This window comes from Leiobunum rupestre, chromosome 9, assembly GCF_980474605.1.
Source record: "Leiobunum rupestre chromosome 9, qqLeiRupe1.1.hap1, whole genome shotgun sequence".
Lineage (NCBI taxonomy): Eukaryota > Metazoa > Arthropoda > Arachnida > Opiliones > Sclerosomatidae > Leiobunum > Leiobunum rupestre.
Genome location: NC_143392.1, coordinates 10,034,738 through 10,062,626, shown reverse-complemented (window position 1 = coordinate 10,062,626; position 27,889 = coordinate 10,034,738). Strand labels below are relative to the sequence as shown.

General features: G+C 36.7%; 1 long non-coding RNA gene across 1 annotated transcript; it reads right to left on the bottom strand.

Annotated features, from left to right (window-relative positions):
- Nucleotides 1–141: 141 nt before the first annotated feature.
- LOC149926484 (uncharacterized) lies at nt 142–27,602 on the bottom strand. Its single transcript, XR_016474092.1, has 2 exons — nt 27,588–27,602; nt 142–644 (listed from the first exon to the last, which is right to left on the bottom strand). It is a non-coding gene; the product is annotated as an uncharacterized LOC149926484 (long non-coding RNA).
- Nucleotides 27,603–27,889: the final 287 nt, after the last annotated feature.

The following is a 27,889-nucleotide window of genomic DNA, read 5'->3' as shown; positions in this document are numbered from 1 at the left end:
ATAGAGAGAGTTAAAAGATTTTGCGATTTTAGACAAAGTGTACGGGATTTTGGTAAATGTCCGACCCCTCGATCTTCTCCCTCCACTTATGTTATCGATCTGTTAAGTCAAAGATGAAAAAAATTCTTTATTTATCAAGTATATTGCCTATTAGATACAATGTTTACAATAAATATTAAAAAATTAAGAATATTTAAACTATGTTTAAACATTCCCACAAATAGGTAACCATCTACAAAAGCCATAATGGTTCAAATTTGCCACGTCCATAGCCCTTTCGATGCCTAACGTTTTATTCCAATCATCCAATGATAATGCCATCGAAGAATTGCTCAAGAGTTGCAACATTGTTATTGTCAAAGATTTATTGGTGTTTTTCTCTTTCAGTACAAAAGGAATTCGTTTTTCAGGCCTAGAGATTTTATCTGCCCTTCTTAAAAGCTTTCAGGGTTTCCACTTTCTCTTTCTTTTGGGGTACGGCCGACTACAGCAACGCTGGTAAAGGCGGTGCTGTGTACTTCGTTGGGGCGTTCCTCATCCTTCATAAGCGATTGCAGGATCTCCTCCTTCATGACTTTCCTTTCTCGAAGAAAGGGTGTTATTTTGAGAGCCCTACCGGCATTCCTATGGCCATGTCCGGCGACCTGTTCGGTATAGTGGTATAAATAACCTTGAACTCTCCATTTTTACACACAATCCAGGGGATTTGTGTGTATTGGTTTCACGAACAGTGTAGTCGGTGCCACCGTGTCGTACATAACCCTTTTTTTCAGTTAGGGTGATAAATTTCAACAATATCTAGTTCGACCTCGTTATCCCAATATAATGTTTTTTAAATCTGAGCCCCCGATGTTAATCACGAGGCGCTGATCGATCCTGTAGCTTTGACTGTACTAAAGTGATTACGTAATCGATTACAGGCTTTGCACTACTCGCTGTAATCGGTGTACCGAATTTAAAAAAGTGGCTAGTCCCTCGGTTAATCATTTTTCCATTTAAGTGGTTTTTGTCAATTTCGCCTTAAAATCTACATAATTTTTTTTAATTAAGAGCGACTAGGTTGAATATTATAGTGCTGTTCATTTCTGAATTACGTTTTCGGTTGCATTAAGAAATTTTAATTTTAAGTGAGGGACCCCAAAACCCGTGTACGCACTATTTTCAATTTTTCATATTTGCATTTCGTTACTTTATTTCCCAAACCAGGTAACTCAAAAAATTCGTATTGTTTAAAAATTAATTTAAATTAAAGTGTTCACATTTCGCTACCACATTTCCAAAACCATGTTACTCGAAAAATTCCTTTCCCACTTTGTTTATTAAGTTAATGTACAAAATGATTGGACATTGTTTCAAATTAAAATTGAATATTTAAAATATATTTAGTACATCGGGGGTCCTTGAAGACTGGTAGTCTTGAGAGTTACGTTCCTCCGATTTCAACAGAGACCACGGATACGCAATTTGAACTACGCAACTTACAATTAGCGTCGCGACTGCGATATTTATCAACTTCATCTCTGAGTTTGGTCAAAAATAATGTCGGTATTGACATTGACAGTTGTAAGCCGTTTCAGGAGAGCGATTATGTCGCGCTACACATTGAAGATGTTGTCACCCAATAATGTCCACTTACCTCGCTTTAGGTCATTTGTTCTTTAATAACGGATAAAATTTAATATCGCAAAAGGTTTTTAAGCGGATAAAATTGCATGTCTACCATTTACTATTTTTATCTGTTTTAAAGCCGAAAAATTATTTTTATTATATTTAAATATTGAGTTGGCCATCATCGTTGTCAGACGTTTAGTTTAATAATCAGCTAGGCTAACACCCAAGGCACCACCTGAGACCTAAGTCCTCAAGCGACTTTTAATGCCATTAATTCCGTTGGCTCTTTATGCCACGCGAGCCAACAGCTCCCTACACTCACTATTACCTTTAACTTCAACAAGTTTTCATGAAAGGGGGAACTGAAGAGCTCGGGGTAAACCCCTTAAATCAGTGGGGAGATAACTCGCAAACTGAACGCCGAAGGAGTGGTTCCGAGTTTTCACCCAGTGCCACAAGCTTGGATCGAACCCGGCTCCTTTAGCTGCGATGCGAAAGTGCGAACCACTCCGCCACCCCACCTTGTTTCCAGAATATGATTGGTGCTTACAGGGAAACAAACGTTTTCTAGATGGCGCCAATTTAAACTTTTTACGAAATAAAATAAATTTTTATGTAAGAAATATAAAACAAAAGTTCAACTCACGAAATATTTGGCGGAAAAAAACCCAACGAAGAAATTAATATTTTCCGTGGTTCGTATAAAATTTTGACGATTCAGACTGTTGGCGCCATCTGTCTATTATAAGAGAGACTACTTCTTTCTTTCTCCAACCGGAGATCTCTCTCCATTTTTGGCGCAACAGCCTAGTTTTGTTCAAACTGTTTTTAATTGGGAATAGGTTGAACTTCAAACGATGGCTGGCGATTGGATCAATTCAAAGGTGAAAGATAGACTTGAAGAGGCGGAGCAGGCAGGGGCGTAGGAACCGGGAGCGGCAGGGGGGGGCAATGCCCCTCCCTAGAATTTTGCTGGGAGGGGCAACTAATGTTATTGCCCCCTCCAACCTTTGGTCAATTTAAATCTTCAAAAGACTCAAATTTTCATTTTAAAAGCATATACAGTTTATAGAACCTCAACTGTGTTTAAATTTCAATCTTTTCCCGCCAATTTACGTAGTAGTAACAAGTACACATGCATTCGGAGAAGCTACACTCCATTAAAAATTCAAAACCATTCTCCAGAGCCCTTTTCGTTTATCTTTGCCCCCTCCAACTTCTAGAACGTTCCTACGCCCCTGGGAGCAGGGTAGAGTTATTGGCTGTAGAATACTTGTAGAAGCGAAGCCGAAGAGATGAAAGTTGAAATACGGTAAGGAAACCAGGTAGTTGCCACATGTTCCCACGTGGTGACCATGCTTTGGCCCCAAGGCATTTTTAACGAAGTGATGAGATGAACGTCTTTTAATGGTCTTTGGCGCTTTCACACAAAAGGAATTGACGACCGAGGGGTATAGAGAAAGAGAATAGACCATTTCTTTGATTGAAGGCCAGTTCCTGGTCAGCTTCCCAAGCCCACCTGCTAACCCTATCCTTATGTAAAAGTCGACTCTGCCATTTTTGAAAAATTAGATATAATATTTCTATAATAGGACTACATTCCCAAAAATCTCCCAACTTGCTTTATATTTTTGGGGCGGGGGCGAGGGGTTAACCACTTCCTTAAAATATGTACACCGATTACAGCGAGTACAGCCTTTAGTAGTGCCCCTCCCCAGAATTTTGCTGGGAGGGACATCTAATGTTATTGCCCCTCCAAATTTTTGGTTAGTTGAAATCTTCAAAAGGCTCCAATTCACATTTTAAAAGCATATAAAGCTTATAGAACCTCAACTGTGTTAAAATTTCAGTCTTTTCTTGCCAATTTACATAGTAGTAAAATGTACACATGCATTCGAAGAAGCTACACTCCATTAAAAATTCAAAACCATTCTCCAGACCCCTTTTCATTTCTCTTTGCCCCCTCCAACTTCTAGAACGTTCCTACGCCCCTGTGAAGCCTTATCTCAAGAAAGAAGGATGAAATGGTTAAAATGCTTCAACGCACTCTCACCAGCTGAATTTTCTCACATAGGTAGCTTTTAATGGTTTTATGAAAAAGAGATGGCGATGGAGTCTATCGCGACGCAAGCTACGAGCTATTCCAATCTCACTTCAATCTTTATTGTGAAAGTCGAACCTTAGAGTAAAAGTATATGTGCGAAGGAATGAACTATATGCCCAAAAGAGTTAGAAATCAGTCACTAATAATTGCCGGAAACGAATAAGATGATACTCCCGAACCTTTTCTCCAGGGGCGTAGGAACGTTCTAGAAGTTGGAGGGGGCAAAGAGAAACGAAAAGGGGTATGGAGAATGGTTTTTAATTTTTAATGGAGTGTAGCTTCTCCGAATGCGTGTGTACTGTTTACTACTATGTAAATTGGCCGGAAAAGACTGAAATATAAACACACTTGAGGTTCTATAAACTGTTTATGCTTTTAAAACGATAATTTGAGCCTTTTGAAAATTTCAACTGACCAAAATGTTGGAGGGGGCAATAACATTAGTTGCCCCTCCCAGCAAAATTCTAGGGAGGGGCATTGCCCCCCCCCTGCCCCTCCCGGTTCTTACGCCCCTGCTTTTCTCAACCGATTTTTACACTTGAGAACCGAACACGACTTCATAGTTTAATTAATAATAAAATAAAACTTAAAAACTATTAAGCTTAACGAGCTTTCCAACAGAAAACCAGCCTAGAGTGAAAATTCGTCTACTAGGTTGCAACCAACAAGTACCCGGCAGTACTGTACGGGGAAGCGAATTGGGGATGAAATGCGGGATAAATGTGCCTACCCCTTTAGTGAAAACTATGTATATCTTCCTAAATATTCTAGTTGGGGTTTTAAAGAAAGGTTAATTAATGCGTTACAAGGAACACCACCAATAAATTGTTGAACGTTATTAATTTCCGCTATGGATTGGTGTCCTGACGGGGGGCGATTTTGATTATTTACTGGTAAGTACGACATTTCTCTGGTGGATAGGGTGAAAAGAGTTACCGGGTAGGCCCTATTTCGCAAACTTCTATTAAGCTGAGGGCATTCACTTTTAAAAATGCTGGGGGCTTCCACATTCCAAGCAACCATACTGAGGGGGAGCTGGAGTTCTGTACACGTTTCCGAAAACGTTACCCTTTTTGGGGGTATAATTGTCACGTGATAAAATACTTTTTTGACCACCCCCCTTCATTCCCACCCTTCCTTGATCTTTTTTAAAAATGCCTATTGTTATAGTGCTGAATCACGCCAGCATAGATTTGACTGCTTGTTGACTGGGCTCTTTTATCACCACGCGAAAAAGCGCCGCTATTTTCCCGCATTCTGCGGCCCTCCATGCAAAGTTATCTCCTACAAAAGAAGATTATAGCAGACACCGCTTGGGCAGAAAGTATTGTGCCTTCCGAAGCGGTAGGACTCCCCGTAGCTACGCCGCGCGAACATCCCACCAATCCAAGGCCACTCCCTTTAAAATATATGGGGACCAATTTCGAATAAAATATCGTCGGGACCAATCGCCTGGTCTTCGTGATAAAATCTTTTAGCGTTCCCGTATCAATGCCAGCGGAAATACCAGGGGAGTCTATTTAGGTAGCCATTCCTGGGGCATGATTATTGGGAAAGTTAGTGTTCAGTCTTTGAAGTTGGTTCACTAACGCCGCGATATGGTTAACTTCTTCGTTATCGATATTTAGATGGTTTTTCCCGTTAGCACAAGCGCCAGTGGGATTATATTTTCGTTAGGCATATAATGACTGTTAATTATGAATTTTAGATTCCTATTATTACCTTCGAGCAGAGGATGCCCCCCCTCACCCTCCAAATGAATACTTGAGCCAGTGGCGGCGTAGGGGGGGGCGCGAGGGGGGCGGTCCGCCCCGGGTACTAGGGTAGCCAGGGGTGCCATCGGAGAAGCTCGAGGGGGGGGTGTGTGCAAATCAGAACGATTAAACTTGAAGAATGTTTTGGGCTCGAGGGGGGGGTGCAAAACGAAGGACCCCTGCAAACTTCTGCACGGTCCTGGGGGGTGTCACAAAACATTGCCGCCCCGGGGACCCAGCCTTCTTATAACGCCACTGACTTTAGCATCCACAACCCGACCGACCCAATAAAAAAACGAATGCTCAACTACCAACTAATATCATATAACCAAGTTTTCAAGTCGAAATTCATTATCTAAAAATAGCGAGGGGCTGATCACTCCGCGTAATCAGAGCCGTTCCTTTGACTGTACTAATGGGATTACGCGTGATCTTTGAAGTCCCTGCCTTTGGCAGTGCTAATCTAAGCGTAATCCGGTGTACAGATTTTCTAAGAGTGGTTAGCCCCTCGAAAAATAGCAAAATAAAGCCAATTTCGGTATATTTACTAATTTCAGAAGTGGGAGTTAAAAAATACGATTTTTAGTATCAAGGCATTGGCGCCCCCCAAAAAATTAAGCGCCCCCGAGTTTTGGCGGTTGGCATGATAAGATTTTACGCAACTAGCATAACTATTCAATTTCCCTAAACTAGGGATGCACTAGCTACAGAACAGCGAGCTAGAGGACTCACCGTCAGAATCACCCATAAAGTGGAAAAAAAATGCAAGTTGGGGATAATAACGACTGCGACTATCGACAATGCATATTAAACAAGTTCGCTAAGGCGATAATATAATTTCGTTTACCTCTTGGTCTATTTTTATTAACTGGCAGTATAAACCCCTTGCTTAAACTAAATTTAGGATCAGCCATTTGGTGTACTCAGAGCATATATATACTTTGCTGTTATGGGGGATATCATTAACCATAGAGTTGTTAATTTTACGGAAAAATAAAATGCGGAAACTTTTCCGCAAATCGGAAAAATAAAAAATTGAAAAATAAATTACTTTTTAAGGGTTTTTAACTTTATATCGATATAAAATGTTTAATAACAGTAAACATACTACAAAACATTAAAATTGTTACATTGTTAATCAGTTTAAAGCTAGTCTAGAGGTTTAGTTTTACTTTTAGATTCGAAAAAATGAGGTGAAAATGCCGCTTTATTTAAATTGGCAAACAATGTAATAGACTAATCATGGAATTAATTTTTTTTTATTTTTTCGGAAAAATACGGAAAATTTTCCGGAAAAAGGCCTTGGTCATTTTCCGGAAAATTTTCTGAGCAGAAATGTTCCGACTTACAACACTAATTAACCAACGGCGCTGGACAAAAAAGGACCAATTCCGTTCGGGGTTATATTCCTTTTAAATGTTAAAGATTTACATTTGCCCGAGGGATCCGTCATTTGAAAATTTTACGTACGTGATTTTGAATCTCAAAGTTATTTCAGAAAGCAGAAAATTATTTTGAGATTTCAGGGCGCGATTTTCGTGTTGATTTCTGGTTTATAAGGCTGATTTGGAGATTTTGGAACTAACTTTCGCCTAGATTACAGGATTATGAAGTTGATTTCGAGATTACTAAAATCATTTTTCTCTAGAGTGTACGGGATTTGCATGACCCCTCAAATTTGCCCTGTAAAAGTATGCGTCAAAGAGTGTAAAATATTATAGCTAAACAAAAAGTGACCAACGCTGAAAAGAAAACGCGTACCAAACAAAGCCGCTAAGAGCGACAATATTACTTCATCCTGTTCCCCGGTTTTATTTGAACTCGGAAAACGTTTTCCCAAGAACGATATAAATGTTAATTCCCGAAATATATTTTAAGCTCAAAATTATCGCGTCAACCTCCAAGCAGCCAAATTACATAAATACTGGGAAAAATAGAAAATTTTTCCCAACGTTTTTCTGAGGCAACGGTGCCGAAAGAAGAGAGCTACTTGATAATAGAGACGTCATAAAACTTAATTTCTCAAAGTAAAAAAAACCCGCACTATTTGGGTAAGAGCGCTATGATTAGGGAAATACCACTATTACAATGAAATACGTAACATAAAAACATACCATGCACTTAAATAATCAAACTAAAGGAATACAAGTTGGCAAGCCAAAATATTGAGTTTTCCGGTGATATTTTTTATTTTAAACATAGCGACATGAAAGTCAATGGTTCAGCGGTAAAAAATCCACCTGTTTAAAATATGACCCGTGATCGATTCTTGGCCACAGCCGTATTTTATTTTCAAATAACTAATTAATTTAAATTTTAATTTATAAATATTATAGAATAAATTGACGTTAATACGTTTATAAAAGCGTAAAGGAAAACGGACTTTCGACCAAGCTGTTTTTCTAAATATCGTTACAGCGTAATATGTGTCGGTGATTCTTTGGAAAAACACTCGTCTGCCAAACAGGAGGGCTCGGGTTCATATCGCGGATTTGTTGTTATTCAATAGACAAACCGCAACATACCGCACCACACTACACGAACTCACAATACCCAATGGAAACAAGTCGGCCCAGGCCGTAATATTAGTTCCACATCAGTGTATTCGAATGGGCAAAGCCATACACCCTTAGTAGACACAGGTAGGCAAACTAATACAAAGCTTTTGAGGCTTTGTGATTTCTTATCGTTGGATATATAAATTGCCACCCTAAGTGAAAGGGTGGATGCCGCCCACCATCAGGAGACCCGGGTGGGCAAACTAATATAAAAACTGTTGAGCCCATGTGATTTCCTATAGTTAGATATACTATTTACCATCCTATGTTAAAGAGAGGCAACCGCCCACCCTCAGGATACACGGGTGGGCAAACCAATTCATAAGCTGTTGAGGTCATTTATTGACTTAACTTGCAAGGTAATTTGACAAAAAGCTATATTTTAAATTTCGATCTATTTGTGGTAGAGCTATAAACGGGTAGTCTTTACGTGAACTTGTAAGTTAATATACCTAAGTTTTGCGAATGGTATACGGCAAAGATTATCGAAATAAAAATTTACCTTCATAGATATAAAACTACATATGCCCGAATGCCCCTAGTTTTTGGATGAGTATGGGAGTCCAATAATTAATAATGGCGGTACGTAAGTGTGTGAAGGGAAATAGAGTCTTCAATGCTTTAACTTTTTAAGCGTACGCGTGTTCTTAATAATATTATATCTTCTCCCGATAGTGACTTCAATTTATAATTGTTTCTCTATGGTTCTATTGCTTTTATTACCCAAAAGGAAGTTCGTCAGTGTGGATTGAACTCGTAGTTTGTCTTGAACCTTTTGTTTGGTGTAACGAGTGATGAAGTTTTTTAATGTCTCTTGTTGATTTATTTAAATAAGAAAATAAGTATCTCATTGGGGGGCTTTTAGAGCATTTATAAGTACATATGGGCATTTAAAATTTTCGAGCTCGTTTATTCGAGTACTCACTTTCGAGCGAGGCATCTTAAGCGAGCGTGCCCACCTACCACTGCTCACCACCCGAACATTTAAAATTTTCGAGCTCGTTTATTCGAGTACTCACTTTCGAGCGAGGCATCTTAAGCGAGTGTGCCCACCTACCACTGCTCACCACCCGAACATTTAAAATTTTCGAGCTCGTTTATTCGAGTACTCACTTTCGAGCGAGGCATCTTAAGCGAGTGTGCCCACCACCCACCGCCCACCACCCACCACCCGACGCGAAGTTTGAGGTTCACTTGACCTTAAATTTCGGAAAATATACGTAAAATAAGGCGTAAAAACGGACGAGAATTTCGACAACTTAACTAGCCAGGTCCCCCCGCGCCGCTAAAACTAACGAGAATACAGTAGAAGTTCCGAACAGAATTTGGGAAGCTTCTAGTGGCCGAGAGCGTAAAGGCGTCATTGTTCGGAGTTTTTGACTATGAGTTCGAATCCCGGTTTCGCCAGTACTTCAAATTATTTTCGCAGCGCCATCTGCCGTGTCGTTGCTTTCCACACCAAACAAACAAACAAACACACAAACAAACACACAACACTTCCATAGCAATAGTCCCACTTCGATATATATATATCTCGATGTGGAACTAAAAAGAACGGTTTTGGGAAAACACCTTTTCCACAATTTCAAAAACTGCGAACGCGGTTTTTACCTCTCCGAGGGGACTATGTAACCTAGGAGGGGTATTACAATCACCGTGTCTGTGGGTGTGATTGTATGTGTGTCGCCGCGAACGCGTTTCCAGTACGGGGGGGGGCAAAGTGTAAGTACCGCGTTCGCAGTTTCTTCAATTTTGAAAAAAGGTCACTAGGGTAAAACCACCGTTACGGTGAGCATCAACGGATAAAGTCGGGGTGTTCTTATTGGTTAACGCTCACCGTAGCGACGGTTTTGACTTAGCACAAACCAGTCTTCTCAGAAATTTCGTTATTGTGCGTAAGACGGTTGTGTTTGTGTTTTGTATGTACGGGGTCTCTACTCTCCAACTTCAACGCTGAACGCACTTATTTTGGGACGAACCCAGTGCTGAGGGTTACGGTAAACGTCTCAACGTCCAAATGGCAGGGTTTCCACCAAATGTTCACGGTATTCGTCTTAGTATCAATTTGTGATCGCCTCGGGCGGGATTAGAACTCGAGTCCTCCTGTATGACAGGCGGACGTTCTTCCACAAAACCACCGACGCACGTTACGTTTCACTGAAAACGAGGAGAGGTATATTTCGGCTTTCTGTTGCTATATGCAACGCGTTTTGAAATTTTTAATGTTTAGGCTTAGTTTCTCTTTTAGATTTGACAGTCGCCAGCCAGATTTCCCGCACGGTACTGATGAGTTCCAAATAGAACGAAACCGGTCTACCGTTGGAATTTCTGGCAATTTTTTTTTTTAGTTTAGTTTAATACTCGAAGATCTATTTGATCCGAGTTATTATTAAGTTTTTTAATTTCTTCAAATTTGTTTAGGATTTTGCTATATTATCACTTTCAATTATGGACTAATCTACTTTTTCGCGTATTTTATCATATTTTGGCTTGCCAACTTGTTACACTTCGGCCCGATACTGCGAACGCATTTCCACAGTCAGACAGACACACACACAGACAGACAGACAGAGTTATCAGGAAATGAGATTACCTGGGCAAAGTGAAAATGAAAGTCGCGTCGGCCTCCCACGAAGCGCGAATGAAAGCCGGAAGACAGACACGCCAAACGAACTCAACCACCCTCTCCGCTTAACATCCCCGCCTCCAAAATGTCGCGTGCGCTCTCCCTCTGACGGCCTCTCGCTTCTAACGAAAGACAGACGTAGAACACGGCCCTATAGCCGCGAAGGATCTCGTTCGGTCAGACAGAAAGACAACGTCGCGGATAATAGCGAAAGTTCGCCCCTACGAGAAGCCCCCTCCGACCCTTACCCCGTTCTAAAACCGAGTCCTCGAAGCCCAAGCCCCCCCCCCCCACAACGTTGAATACCAGTGGGTTCCCCCGCCAAATACGGAAAGATATCTCCGGACCCTCTCGCTCGGGTTACACGCTTAACGTTTTCAATGCAATCTGTCAGCAAACCGATAGCTTATCTATTATTATCCAAGCTAGCGGCGCATGAGGTGGCGGCGGCAGAATGGCCCTATCCTAAAAATTTCCTTACCATAGAAACTACAAGAGGAATAGAAAGAGTCGATGAAAAGTGTTACGGGCTCGGTACGGGCAAAAGGTTCTCCATTCATTTCCGCTTGAGCCGTCATTTCCAAAGCTTTTTTGATTGGACCAGAGATAACCGGAAATGAAGGGATAACCTTTTGCCCGTGTCATCTTAGTAAAGCACGTACAAAGGCAGGGCCTTCTATTCCTGTGGTAGTTTCTATGCATAGGTAAACCAAGGATACTGTATTAAGTAATTATACAGTATCCTTGGGTAAACGAAATTAAAAAAGATATCAATATTTAAAAACAAAAATAATTTTTATCACGAGGCCCTATTAGTTTTGAGGAAACCATTTACTTAATAATCCCGGCTGAGCCCCCAGTTTACGACTTACTTATGTAAGCTTAAAATGTGTGGTAGGTTTCTCTAGCGGCAGCAAATAAAGAAGGATCCTCGTTACCAAAGAGGGGTTTATTACCTTTCATTCTAGGGTATGATTACTAATTAAATAAATGGCAAGTGTCGGGTGTCCAAGTAAAATATATTTCGAAAAACTTAAACATACAAAACGCTACTCATATATAAAATTAAATAATAAAAGATTAGCTTGCACAATTTCTAATCAACTAGCATGCACACTAAATAATAGCGATAATAATAATAATAATAAATTTGAAGGAGTTGTAGGGAGTGAGTTGAGAAGTAGGCCTGTTTTTTCCCTCATTTTCGTACGATGAGTTAAAAGAGAGCCAGAGAGCTTCAAAGTGTGACCTACTAGCCCCTCGAAGTAGGCTGCAACAAGCGCAAAACCAAGCAGCAGGGAAATGCGAACATTAATTTTTGGGTTCGTGTGATAGGTATAAAAGGACTTTGTAAACAAATCGAGGTAACCAGCGGAAAAAGGTTAACTTAAACAGTATTTAAAGTCCCTGCTGCTTGGTTTTGCGCTTGTTGCAGCCTACTTCCAGGGTCTAGTAGGCGCTAATGCCCCACTTTGAAGTTCTCTGCCGCTCTTAACTCACCGTAAGAAAATGAGGAGAAAACAGGCATACTTCTCTACGTAAAATATTATTTTACAAAAATTAATCAATTAAAATTTTGGAAAACAAATTGGATAAAATAAATTGATAAAATTGGGTAAAATCGATAAAAAGGGGTAAAATCAATAAAATTTCGGTCAAATCGTAAGGATTTACAATCCGTGATTGTGTCATGCTATTTTACGTAGAGGAAGTTTAAACTTGACTTGTGAAAAACATTTTTGGTTGTCATGGCAAAACGAATGGCCATTGAAAGTTTTCCCATTAGTTTCAAAGTATGGTCTACTTAACCCTCGAGTTTGAAAAAAATTTGGTCTAAACACCTCGGGATGTCTCCTTGTGAGTTAAATTTTAATAGATGTGAGAACGAACGTTCTGCAGAAAATTATGGTTTACGTATATGACCATACCTTAGAACTAGTAATATTATAATTTAATTTTAAAATTAAATACTTTGAATAAAAATTAAGCGTCACACTATCGAAGAATTGGTCAAGGGTTGCAAAATTTTGCAACATTGTTATTGTCGAATATTCGTTGGTGGCAGTACAAAAGGAATTCGTTTTTCAGGCCTAGATAATATCTGCCCTTCTTAAAAGCTTTCAGGGTTTCCACTTTCTCTTTCTTTTGGGGTTAAAGCAAAGAATATAAAGCTTTATATTCTTTGGTTAAAGGTCTGCATAGATGGGTACCCGACTAAAGCTGCGCTGGGTAGGACAGTCCGTTGGGGACGTAACCTTTCTGGCGTTCCTCATCCTTCATAAGCGACTCCAGTATCTTTATATTTTTTGAAGGAGTTATTTTGAGAGCCAGCAGGAAGAACTGATTTTTAAGCGGATAAAATTGCATGCCCACCATTTACTATTTTTAATTTTTTTAAACCGAAAATATTGAGTTGGCCATCATCGTTGTCAGACTTTAAGGGGCACAATTGTGATTGAATTTAACCAGTTTCTCAGGGTTGTTTTCAGAATATGATTGGTCGTATCTGCTACCACGTGGTAAATGCGGACCGAATTTTTTCAAACGCCGGTGTGGCCCTTTTAGACAATTATCTTTTAATATCATAAAATGTGTCATGCCGCGTGTAAAATTTTATTATGGAAAAAAATTCAAATTATATCTCTCTCAACCCGTCATGTAAACAACGGGCTGCCAACGCGAAAAGGTGGCGGATTTTTCGTTTGCCAAGTAGAAGATTTTCTATTACAATACAAAAACTTAATATCTTAATAATAATCAACAAGGCTAATACCTAATGCACCACCTTAGGCTTAAATCAGCTAGCGACGTTTAATGCCTTAGCAGACCAATATCCAGCAGATTGTGAACTTCTCACGTTAGCCGCTACGTGGCTCTGAAAAGTTCTTGGTGGATTTTAAAACAAAACGGACATAAATATTAGTGTATTTCACGTCTTAAAGTTTATGTAATAAACTAGATTTTTGAACACCTACAGTCTTTCCAGATGGCGCCAACAGTCGGAAACGTTGAAATTTTAAATTTTCCAAAAACCACTAAATTTAACTTTTGTATATGACATAATACATAAAACGTGGTTCTGAAGTGGCATTTAACCACTGGTAGATAATGGTAAATAACGTTATGGTATAAAATGGGAAAAGTGGTAAATAATATATTTCTATGAATTATTTACAGTATTTAAAACATAAACCTACCTTTAAGAAGATAAAAACCTTTAAGATTTAGAACAGACTTGTATAGAATTCATGAAAATAAAGCTGATTAATTCCGTTTATTAAATGTTTTTCTTGATTTTACATATTGTCATACTATATAAACCATTATTTACCACTATTTACCATTATTTAAAACTATTTACCACCATTTACCACTATTTACCATTATTTAAAACTATTTACCACAATTTACCATTATTTACCACTATTTACTATTATTTAAAACTAGTTACAACTATTTACCACTATTTACCATTATTTACCACTATTTACTATTATTTACAACTATTTAACACTATTTACCATTATTTAAAACTACTTACCACTATTTACCATTATTTACCATTATTTAAACATATTTACCACTATTTACCATTATTTACCAATGATATGCATAAAAGTGGTATTTTTTTAACAATGGCAGAAATAGCTCAAGTTCTAATAAACCGGAAAGGAATTATTCCATTCCCGATAATAAATTCAAAATGGGTGCCATCTAGTATAAATAAAAGCATTTAAATGGAACCTCTAATGGCTTCGCTATATATAATGAGGACGATTTTTACTCAGTCTATGTTGCAGATGGCGCTACCCAACACTAGGGGGCTTTCTCACTTCTATTTAATAACGGAGAGCGCGCACGCTCGGTGTCACTTGTTAATTGGAACGTGTCACCGAGCGTGCGTCGCCTGCCGTTACTGAGAACCGCGTTTGTGTATCAGATTTAAAGCCCGGTGTACCGCAAACAGAGTGCACACCACCGGAGGTCCTCAGCATAATGCCCTACGCCAGCGTCCACAGAACGGTCAGTTGACAGAACAGCCAAGGCAGCGAGATAACCCTACCGCTGACGGTCGCACCTTCGACGCAAGCCGCTCAACCCAGCAGAAGGTGCAACAATGGGACGACGAACCCCTCACTTCGCACACAGCAGTGGGAATAAGAGCGGATGCTATATAGCATCGGAAGCCGGCACCCTACCTACGTCGGTAAGGAGCCAAAGCCCGTTAGAAATGGCGCCTAAATGGGAACGACGGGCACACTGCGGCCCAGCGTAACCCGGCACAGGTGGCACTGGAGATACCGGTGGGCCCCACAAGGCCGGGAAACAGGACCACAGCGCCTCATACGGAGACTTGCCGTCCCACAGCAGGACACCAAATCCACCGAGGCGGCCAGTTTGCCCGGACCCTCTCCGTTAGCCTGAGCCGAAACTCAGTTTCCAGCCCATACCTGACCGAAGTCGGAGGTGGAGATAGGACCATTTGACCAGAGCTAACATCTCCCAGTGCTCCACCACCCTTATGGGTTACAAGAGAGCCAGACCCCTACTCCCCGGTAAAGCCACCACCCACCAGTTATTGCACACTGCGACCCTTGAAGGGCCCGTACTACGCGTTTGTAGAACCTTTCTGGAATAGTTCCTTCGTCCTCACGCTCAATATGACGTGGCTGGTCAACAGCGCCGCCCACATGCAGGGTTGGCAAAAAATCGGATTTTTTCGGAAAAAATCAAAAAATCCGATTTATACGATAATTATCGGATTTTTTGATAATTATCCGATCATTTGATAATAATCCGATTATTTGGATAATTATCGGATTATTTGGATAAATATCTGATTTTTTTGATAATTATGAATATTTGGAATTTAACGATGATTCCGATGAATTAACAACATTGCCTTTTCAAGTTTCAAAAAAATTTCAAATTTTAAAGTTTAAAATTTGATAAAATTCATTTTGGATAGTTGTAAACATTACATAAATGCGAGCATAAATGTCATAAATACTTAATACTGCTGTATATTGCTTTCAAAATTATTAAATTTAACTTTAAAAACTGTTTTCAGATATTTTAATTTAATTCGATAATTATCATGATTTTTTCATCGGATAAATATCGATAATTATCATGATAATTATCATTGATAATTATCCATCGATAATTATCGACCAACCCTGCCCACATGTGGGGAAATAAACCCTACGACCAGTACTTAACGGCGAGACAAAACAGATTCGTGGCCTTGGGTGCTTTAGGAGAAGGATTCCACAATTACCACCATACATTCCCGTGGGATTACGCTACCAGCGAACTTGGTTGGACCCTGAACCCAACCACCATCTTCTTAGACGTTATGGTTTTATTATTTCAATTCAACCGTTTTTCTTGTTCAATTTTAAAACTACGTTTTTTGTGGTTTTTGATTGAATAAAATAAAATTTAACGAGAAAGCGACGAATAAATAGAGATGGGCATTATTTGAATAACATTTTATTTAAATAAATTACTAAATAACAAAATATTCGATCATATTTATTCGTCGATTGACAGAGCCAAATATTTTAGATATATTTCTTTGCCAAATAATCAAATATTTTGTGGGGACGTTATTTAGTAAATACTTTTTTTTTAAATATTTCCGACTATTATCTGATAAATAATGGTTTACGAATATTTAATGTACATTCATTTGATAAATAGTTTTTAACAAAATATTTTCAGACGTTTATTTTGCCGAATAAAAAAATTCAAATAATTCAAATATTTTCTTTAATGCAAATAAGGAATAAACAGTTTTCTTCTTTTTGTTTGGTTAGTCCATAAGCAACGTAACAACAATAAGTATCACACTTCCTATTATTTAATACAAATTTCATAACGGAACCTTTTTTCGACACTGGCACTCTCGATCAACTTCGACTTGAGCTTGAACTGAACTCGGTTATATATTTTCATCCTTGGTTAATAATGTATTTTTGTTTGGGATCTCAATAGTCGCCATTTCACTTAATGCCATACTTATTGTTATTAAGTTACTTATGATTAGTCGAGTAAACTTTTGCGGGATTTTTTTTCTTTCTGTTCAAATAAAATTGTCGTCGTCAACCTTAAAAGTCTTTGACACTAGAATTAATCCCAGTTCACATTATTGAATTAATTGGGCCACTTAATTGTGTCCAACTAATTGTAAACAAGAAAATTGTATAATTGTATTATGTGAACTGTAACCATTGTTCCCACTTTTTCTATTCGCACTATACAATTTTCTCGCTCGCAATTAGTTCCATACAATTAAGTGGCGCAATAAAATCAATAGTGTGAACTGGGCTTACTTTCGGTATTTGAACAATTGATAAGATAATCTTGCCTAAGATAGAGAGCTCAAGTGGCGAACTTGAAGAATTATAGAGAAGAGGATTTTCTTAGTGACGGTAATGGTTTTTCATAGCGTTAAAGGAGTATAAACTAAATCAAAAACTCGTCTGCTAACAATCGCTACGACGTATTTTTAACACAACTAGCGACAATAATTCCTAGATTCGGTTAAACTTGGTGGTTGAAATGTGAAATTCATTGATGCACCATATGCGCGGCATTTTATACTCCCTTTAAGGCTTTTTAATCTAAATTTAAAAATTAATTTAAGCAGAAGTAAATAATGGAAGTGGCCCCTTGGTTGTGTTTGGAGAGGTGTCACCTTTGGGAGATTGAGAAGCGCTTGCGAATCACTTTCCTAGAAACAACAGACGTTTCTACAAAGGTTATGGATTTACAAAGGTTTTGGATTTTCGTTCAGTAAAACATCGGTATTTACAACGGTATCTTTGGACAAAGGTATTTATTTATTAAGGGATTTAATTATTAAAGTTTAGGCAGGTAAAGTTAGTTGTTAAGTTGTCAAGTTAGTTGTGAAATAGGCAGATAATTGTCAAGTTAGTTGTGAAATAGGCAGATAATTGTCAAGTTAGTTGTGAAATAGGCAGATAACTGTCAAGTTAGTTGTGAAATAGGCAGATAATTGTCAAGTTAGTTGTGAAATAGGCAGATAATTGTCAAGTTAGTTGTGAAATAGGCAGATAATTGTCAAGTTAGTTGTGAAATAGGCAGATAATTGTCAAGTTAGTTGTGAAATAGGCAGATAATTGTCAAGTTAGTGGTGAAATAGGCAGATAATTGTCAAGTTAGTTGTGAAATAGGCAGATAATTGTCAAGTTAGTTGTGAAATAGGCAGAAAGGAAACAACTGACGTATTTTAATTTCCGATGCTTACTGTATTACTGTTTAACATGAACATACGAAGTGCCTACACTCATTTCAGCCAAAGAGACAATTTCCATTATGCGGGTACAAATGGCTAGTATAGTTAATAAATTCAATTTAACAGCCATACTCTTCCTAAAATATTTGGAAAAAAAAGATATTACATGTATCATTTGGGGAGACGTAAACTACTAATTTTCACTCAAAATCTCTAGAAAATTGACTAAGTTTGCGTCGTTACGCGGAAAGTCGACCGACGTCCGACGGCGACGACGAAAGGCGCAAAAAACGGCCGAGGCCTATAAAACTTAGTATTTTTTCCGTGGTTTGAGTGAAAATGGATAGTTTACATGCCCCCAAATGATAATATTTTATTTTCCAAATTTTTCGAAACCGTAGAGCTATTATTTGAACCGAAAACTATGGATACGCCCTCTTTTGACAATCAAAGTCTTAAATAAAATATATTTTATCCCTTTGGAATTATTTGTTTTGCTATTATAATACAACACGGAACAGAATCGACTCCCAGATTTACGCAATTTCGATTATAGCAGACGCTACAAACACGAGAAATGGCGAGGGAACATCGGTGCCGCAGCGCCACCTAGAACAGTTTCTGTCGCGAATATTCAATTACCTTAAACTCGTTTTTAAATTTACACTAAGAAACCGTAACGCTATGAGAAACCATTACCGTCACTGAGAAAATACTCTTCTGTCAAACTTTCGAAATCTGCCAGTAGAGGTCTTAGGCAAGATTATCAAAAAGTCTCTCTATAAAGTAACGCGGCCTTCATGTTTGAATGTTGGTCTTACGTCACTGTCTTTAGCTTAAAAATATGGCAATACTTTCAGCGATTTTACTTGTGTCTAGCCCTCTCAAATAAAGTTATTTTCGACGATCTATTTGTTGATGACCAAATATTTAAGTCCTATTTTATTTTCAAAATATTTTTTTTGAAATGATTAGATAAAACTAGTGATGTGAACTTACCTGTAAAAATAAAAACGGTAAATTAACCGGTAAAATTACTGGTAAAATTACCGGTAAATTTACCATTAACTTTTTTATTTAATCAAAATAATGGTTTGATGTCACAATAATTATTAAAATAATATTTTAATTTTACCATAGCCTTAGGTTACATTAAACTTAGAGAAACCTCCTAGATATCCCCTTAGAAATACATTTAAATTTACGGAACGTAAAATCACAGTGTCTTTAACAGGAAAAGGATTTGGTTTTCTGGTCCAATGTAAAATGTAATTGTTTCTTCTTTTATTTGAAATTTAACAAAATATTTTTGGGTGTTTTTTGCTTTATGAAAGTAATTGGTAAATTTACCGGTAAAACCACTCGGTAAATTTACCGTAATTTTACCATTACCGGTAAATATACCGAGGTAAATTTAACGGCTCACATCTCTAGATAAAACAGATATTTTGAACTTTTTATTTATAAACTAACTGTTTTAAAAAATATTTTAGTATATTTATTTCAAATACTTTTATTCGATTAAATTATTTGCAACGTTATTTATAAACAACCACTAAAAAATATTCATTTTATTCGTTATTCAACAAATGATTTTTTGCCCATCTCTACGAATAATCTCCAGCCAAGGATTCGTATGTTTAAATTTATCGGTAGACAACAGTTAATTTTCAAACGGTAAAAAAACGTTTGAAAATAGAGAATTATATAATTGATATATTCGTTTGTAAGATAAAATTAATATGGGAGCTGTGATCGGCGAGTAAAAAATATCAGTAACTAAAGAGGATTAAAGCGTATTTATTTTTTTCGTCCTCGCGAAAAGTTTGATTATGATATGTATCTGAATAAAAGTTTTCTATCGTATGTATGAAAAACCAATGTCTTTTCTGTAAATAAAATTCTTTTAAAAGACATCTGTGTTCTGATTATTGGAGGTCGTAAACAAAATGCTTACGGGGAAACCAACTTTAGAGTGAAGCCCCTAGAGGTTCCATTTTAATGCTTTTATTTATCCTAGATGGCGCCAATTTAAACTTTTTTCGAAATAAAACAAATTTTAATTATATTACGAAAAAACTATCAAACAAAAGTGCAACTCAGGAAACATTTGGCATAAAAAAAACCAGGAAGAATTTAGTATTTTCGGTGGTTTTAAAGTCAATTAAATTTTTTACGTTTCAGACTATTGGCGCCATCTATCAAAACGTCACGTATTTAAAATTCCGGCCTCTAATGGCGTTTCCCAAGTAAGGATCTTCTCCCTTCACAAATATTATCGATATATTAAGTCAAAGATTAAAAAAAAATTACTTTATTTATCAAGTATATCGGCTATTAGATAAAACGTTTACAATAAATATTAAATAAAATTTTTAAACGATATTTAAACATTCCCACAAATAGGTAACCATCTACAAAAGCCATACTGGTTCCAATTTACAACCTGCATAGCCATTTCGATGCCTAACGTCCTATTCCGACCACCTGATGATAATGCCATCGAAGAATTGGTCAAGGGTTGCAACATTGTTATTGTCAAAGATTCGTTGGTGTTTTTCTCTGGCAGTACAGAAGGAATTCGTTTTCCAGGTCTAGAGATAATATCCGTCCTTCTTAAAAGCTTTTGGTGTTTCTTTTTTCTCTTTCTTTTGGGAATAATGGTCTGCATAGATGGGTAGCCGACTACAGCCACGCTGGGATAAAGCGGCGCTGGGTAGGACATTCCGTTGGGGACATAATCTTTCACGCGATCCTCATCCTTCATGAGCGACTCCAGTATCTCCTCCTTCATGACTTTCCTTTCGTACCTGAAGGCCGTGTAATCTTTCCACAGCTTGATCTTCCTCGAAAAGAGTGTTATTTTGAGAGCCAGCACCGCGAGAATCAAGAAGAACTGACTCAGTGGAAGCGCGAGCCACACCGGTATTCCGATGGCCATGTCCGGCGACATGTTCGGTATAAATAACCTTGAATTCTCCGTTTTCGTCCTTGAAGACTGGTAGTCTTGAGAGTTACCTTCCTCCGATTTGAACAGAGACCACGGATACGCAATTTGAATTGCGCAACTTACAATTAGCGTCGCGACTGCGATATTTATCAACTTCATCTCTGAGTTTGGTCAAAAATAATATCGGTATTGACATTGACTGTTGTAAGCCGTTTCAGGAGAGCGATTATGTCGCGCTACACATTGAAGATGTTGTCACCCAATAATGATCACTTACCTCGCTTTAGGTCATTTGTTCTTTAATAACGGATAAAATTTAATATCGCAAAAGGTTTTTAAGCGGATAAAATTGCATGTCTACCATTTACTATTTTTATCTTTTTAAAAGCAGAAAAATGGGATTTTTTTGTAAAATAAAAAAAATAAATATTGAGTTGACCCTCATCGTTGTCAGACTTAAAGGGACACAATGGCGTTTGAATTTAAGCAGTTTCTCGGGCTGGTTTTCAGAATCTGATTAGTCGGATTTTTTCAAACGCCGGTGTGGCCCTACACGTCGTTAAATTTGGAGCTTACGTTAATTTCAACGGCGTACTATTAGCGACAGAAACGATTCTAGGTGGCGTAACGGCGCCTAGCTTCTCTGAGGTAGTGCCTATGATCTAGCGTCTGCTACACATAAATTAAAAATCATAAAACTTTTTTCTAAATAATATTATCGAAAGTAAACGATGCAAAAATTATATTGAGATGCAAGTATCATTATTTATTATGTCAAATTTACAAATAACGATGAGGAAAAACTAATGGCCGTTACCAATCTAGGTTTCAGTGGCGAACCAAAGGGGGCGTAGCGATAGTTTTCGGTCGCGAATATCAAACGCTATTTTCCTTACTTCAACAATAAAAATTTTAAATTTTACCGGAAAACAGTAAAATCTGTAGCTTTTAATATTATTTTAGTTCAGATCTTAGGCGATAATTGAAATTTTGTGTTCTCATAAATATAACTTTGACCAAATATTCCAACAAAATTTTAATTTACCGCCAATTTTTAAAGGCATTTTTAAATATAAAATATATATATTTATATATTTATATATTATTTAACTATTGTGTATACTGTAACTTTTTATATATATCTTTTGCCTTTTCTCATCTTGTATATCTATATATTATATTATGTAGCTGCCATTTAATACCATTATCTTGTAATATAACTTGGTATATTCTTATGGGCAATCATAGTTGTTGTTTGCCTTAAAATTGTGTGAGATTGCTATATGTATTGTTGCCACATGTTAGGGTTGAATAGATCGATTTAAAATATTTAAGGGGCAAAGACGACTTTAAAGGGGTAATATTCATCCGAGGTAACGTGGTGATGGCGTTATTTGTTAGTAGATGGCGCTCTGATGGCAGCATGACGTCATAATTTTGATTTTCAACGATTGGTTGAAAGTTTTCAGTTTTTAGTGGAGAACGGTTTTGTCGATATTTAAAATACAAAATTATCTTCCCTGATTGGATAGTTTAAAATCGTATTATAGTGCCATCTATGGCGGAATGTTAACTTCGGTTAAAATTAATTGTAAATTTAAATTACAAAAATTATATATTTTTAATAAGAATTTAAAGTACTATAATTTAGTAATTAATTAATAACTTTTCAAAAAAGTTTATTTTTCATAAACTTTATAGTGTCGCCATCTACCTCAAACATTATAAAATAGGAAGGTACCTCGGGTGGATTTCGCCCCTTTTTGCATATTTCCCTGTAGGCAATATGTGAATGCGTCTATAGAGTAGTGTCAGTGCTACATCACGCAACGTCACCCATGCTTTTTCCTATAGAGAAAAAAAACGCGCCTAAAATGGCGGCCATGGCCAAAGCTAAGAGGTGATACTACTCTATACAAACTGATTGAAGTTTAACAATCCGTTTAACGAGCAAATAAATAAAAACTTACAAATCGTTGATTGACAGCGCAAGGCTAAAGGAAACGCGATTTTGTACTTGAAAATAAAAAAGATAAAATAACGGGTGACATCCATAGCCCAAACTTTCCATAAGACCAACTGCACAAAAAACCAACTACTCATAACTACAACTGCCATTAACACCAACTATTCACTGCCATTAACACCAACTACTCGGAACTACAACTGCCATTAACACCAACTACTCACACTTCTGTGTTACTTTGGGTCATATTAGAACGGCCTCCAATAAGTGTCACACTTATTTGTTACTTCAGGTCATACGTTGTAAGCATAGCGTATTTCTCCGATAAGTGTCACAGTCATTTGTTACTTCAGGTCATATTAGAACGGCCTTGGAAAATGCCAGAGAGGAATTCGCGTAAAGTCTCTATAACCACGCGTATTTCCAATGTTGGAAGTTGAGGGGGTACGTATACGCTGTCCAAAAAACCCTACTTAGAATTAAAAGTAAGCAACGTAATTGCAATTCTAGGTTATATGGAAACCACAGCTATTCAAAAATATAACTTTCATGAAAATCGGACTTAAATTAAGAAATGTTATGTCGACTTTCAGCTGGATATATAAAACCACGAACATTGGGGTCCCTTAAATTACCCCGAAATCATTACTTAAGATTAATATTTACTGATATAACAAAAGGGATAGTTCCGCTGAATCCTAACCTATCCAATAATTTTTTTTTTTAAGTTACCGGACTTAATTTTTAAGAAAATATCTAGGGCTTCGATTTAAAAAATTTATGAAAGGCTATCAATGGCGAGATATGTACACTCGAACGAGATATCATTGACTCTTCTAGCCCTAACCGTTGAAGAGATATGCGCGACATGGCGGCATCGGCATCGGCTACACTGTACGTGAGACTCACACAAATGGTTGTATACTATTAGACCGAATCCCGTTTGACCGAATCCCAATGAACCGAAAAGTATTTTCGTTTATAGCCCAACATGGCGGGATTCAGTTGAATGGGAAATTTAAATCTGGTTCGTTTTCACTTCGGGTAGGTTAGTTCAGGTTGGGTTAGCTTAGGTTAGGTTAGTTCAGGTTGGGTTAGGTTAGGTTAGGTTAGGTTAGGTTAGGTTAGGTTGGGTTGGGTTGGGTTAGGTTAGTTTAGGTTAGTTCAGGTTGGGTTGGGTTGGGTTGGGTTGGGTTAGGTATGATAGGCAACTATTTTACGTCGGGTCTTATCAAGGTTATTTTCCAAAATTAAACCCGGAAAATATCAAATTTCAAGGGAAAAAGGTCTAAAAATACACGTCGGTACGAAATAATAAATATTTAAGACATAGTTTAGTCCAAATTAGATATACTATCGTCACGTAACCTACGATATATAAATATGTATCACTAACGGTATATTGAATGAAAACCGCGCAAAACGCGGTTTTCGGTTGAATGGTACATTCGGACGAATGGGATTTCGGTCCAATGGTCTACAATCACACAAATCCTTAGGATTGTGTGTAAAAACAAACGTTTGCTGGATTTGGAGGCAAAAATTAAAAAATGCATTTTTGAGTGGATTTTGAAGTAAACCCCCCAAATTTTATCATTTCCGCAAATCGTCTACGCCTCTATACTCACAGAAATACGATGGTGCAATTAAAAATTGACTTATTATTTTACGGGTTTTGTTATGAATATTTGAATATTTTGCGGGGTCCGATACTAGGGTCCATAACATAATGTAGTCCAAAATTTAAAAATTATTTTTTGAGTGTTTTAGAATCCCCACATACAAATCTGTCATACGATAAACGTTTTGTTTCTGGTTGATTTAAATGGCATAAAAAAAGAAATTGCAATTTTTCGCCAAAAAATAGTTATATATTAAAAAGGGTATTTTATCAAAAGTCAAAATTTCAGCCAGAGATTCCAACAGTAGACCGGTTTCACCCTTTTGGGACTCATCAGTACTGTGTAGGAACTCTGGCTTTACTCGGAAATCGGCCGATATCAGTAAAACTAATATACATTATATAGGACACTCTGAATATAAATGAAGGGTATTTTAGTTATTTTATTGATATGAGTAGAAATGACCAACATCGTATTTTTACTACAGAGCTGTCTTTTTATTTAGTATACTTGATAAGAATTTTGATTGAAATCTTAATAGGTGTATTTAGAAAAATAATGAAAATGCTTTTTTATTGCTAGTTCATCCTACTTATTTAATTTATATTTGCCGCTTTCGCTCAATTTGGAGCACATTCACTATTTTAGCTTAAAAATTAATTTTTTAATATTTTTGCCTCCAAATCCAGCACACGTTGTTTGTAACATACAAAGAAGTGTGTAAAATTTCATAAAGATCGGCCAACCCATGGTAGCATGCCTCGGTGAATCCCCGCGCAGGCTCCTGAGGAAAAAAGTGGGTACACATTATTATATTCTGCCACTAGATGGCGTTCTGGTTTAAAATAGGGGATCCCCAATGAGCCGGAATGCTCGCCACGGTGCCATCATAGACTGGGATATATACTGTCTATGGTGCCATGGTTACAATGGCTCTTATTTAGTGTAAAGAAAGGAGTGGTATGATGGAGAGAAACGGGGCCCTGGACAGTCACAAACATTACTGGTCACTATAAAAAAAACTACGTACAAGCAACAAATAGGTGTAGAAGGGGGATCATTTCACACGGATATATAGCGGTTATTAGTATAGAATTCGTAAACCCAGGTGCGGGTGTAAACAGTTCAAACAAGGAACATTTTCCAACCCTTCGAAGAAATATCGAGAAGAAATCGGCTGACCTCTCTTACAGAGGCGGCTCTTACTGCAAAATTAAATGAAACAAATAATAGCTGAAAACTATTCGTGAGTTCTGAACCGTTCAACCAGTCCCCATGCGCACTATTCGGCAAAAAAAAATTCTAGAACTACCCAAATGCAAACTATTCGCAGAAAAGAACCTCTTGTTGAACCGTTCGGAACCGTTCTAAATGGTACCTGCTCAAGAGCAAGTACTGGCCGGAACTCAAGGTTGAAATCTCTAAAATTCGTCTGCACATCGGGCTGCGTACGTCAAATCGTACGAATCACAACTATTCGTCCAAAAGTTCTGAACTATCCAGAACTTTTGCGTGACGTCACAGCTTAGTCCTAAGCCGTTCTCTTAACGGTTCAGAACTCGTGAATAGTTTTCATCTATTGTGTGTCCCTCAGAACATTATTTTGTTTTTGTTTTGAAGTTCATTATTTATCAGAGCCGAACAATTGATAAAGTCCGTGCTTTGTTTTAAAGCGGGTAAAATGACTTATTTTCTTTACGAGAAATCAAAATCGAATATTATTATGAAATACATATTTCGTACAATTATGAGAGGAAGGAATTAAATTTCAGCTCTCATATCTTTACTAGGTTGATAATTTTAGTTTCAATAGTTTGGTAACTTTCGTTTTTCTCTTACTGTAGTTTATCTAAACGCGACTAAAATACTGTACTTCAGACTATGCAATAATAATGTATATAAATTAGTTTATATACTAGGAATCTCACTTTCTCTTTTGGGATTCCCATGTTTCTCTCCTTTGTTTGAGAAGTGTAGAACGGGTAGGGGGGGGGGGCGCAAAATTAAAATGAACGTTGCGCGTGCAGATTTAACTAAAGTTCCCCATATAGTAAAACTTTTATTCTCAAAGATATGGAAGTCGAAATTTAACTGTCATGACAGTTCCGAGTAAATAGAACCAAATTCGATATTTAATCTGCTTCTAAACAAATCACGCATTAAATCAATTATTTGGTTCTGATAAATAACAAACTTCAAAAACCAAAATAATAAAAAGTAATATGTAAAATATTTCTTTAATTTTAATGCGATTTTATTTCTATTGTGAAAGTGTGGAACAATATTCTAGTTTCAATTATTTACACCTGGTATTACGAATTCTATACTTATACTATTGGTACCTTGTTTGTAGCCCCATATCAACCAGATATATATCATTAGGAGGTGCCAGTTTATAATGCCTACCACTTGATAACGGGTGTGTGTTCGTAGCGCAAAAGGCCTAGACCTTTGCTTATGGGGAACTTATGATAGGCTTATGATAGTATGATAAATATATAATATAATATAATAAATATAATTCTAGATAAATATATAATATAATATAATAAATATAATTCTAGATAAATATATAATATAATATAATAAATATAATTCTAGATAAATATATAATATAATATAATAAATATAATTCTAGATAAATATATAATATAATATAATAAATATAATTCTAGATAAATATATAATATAATATAATAAATATATAATATAATATAATATAATATAATAAATATAATTCTAGATAAATATATAATATAATATAATATAATAAATATAATTCTAGATAAATATATAATATAATATAATAAATATAATTCTAGATAAATATATAATATAATAAATATAATTCTAGATAAATATATAATATAATAAATATAATTCTAGATAAATATATAATATAATAAATATAATTCTAGATAAATATATAATATAATAAATATAATTCTAGATAAATATATAATATAATAAATATAATTCTAGATAAATATATAATATAATAAATATAATTCTCGATAAATAAACAATATAATAAATATAATTCTAGATAAATAAACAATATAATAATTATAATTCTAGATAAATAAATAATAATATAATAAATATAATAAGAACATTCTAGAATACCCTTACTTGGTCCATGATAAGAAGTTGGGTATTGAAAACAGGAAGCGGGTCTCAACTCCTAGCGACGCCGAGATTGACACGATAATCTGTTTGGCAATGCCCCTTTTCAAAAGAGCCCAACTAGCTCCGTGCAGCTTGACCCCCACAGTCTCGAAATTCCCTTTCTGAGCGGGAAAGAAGCCTTTTCTCCGATTCGGGAGCACCATCTACCCCTAGCGGTTTTTTCTTCAAACTAGGACTCTGAGTTACTTCAATGGGAAAAATAGAAGGTTGTATTTCAACTTACAAATCTTTAGAACTAAATAAGC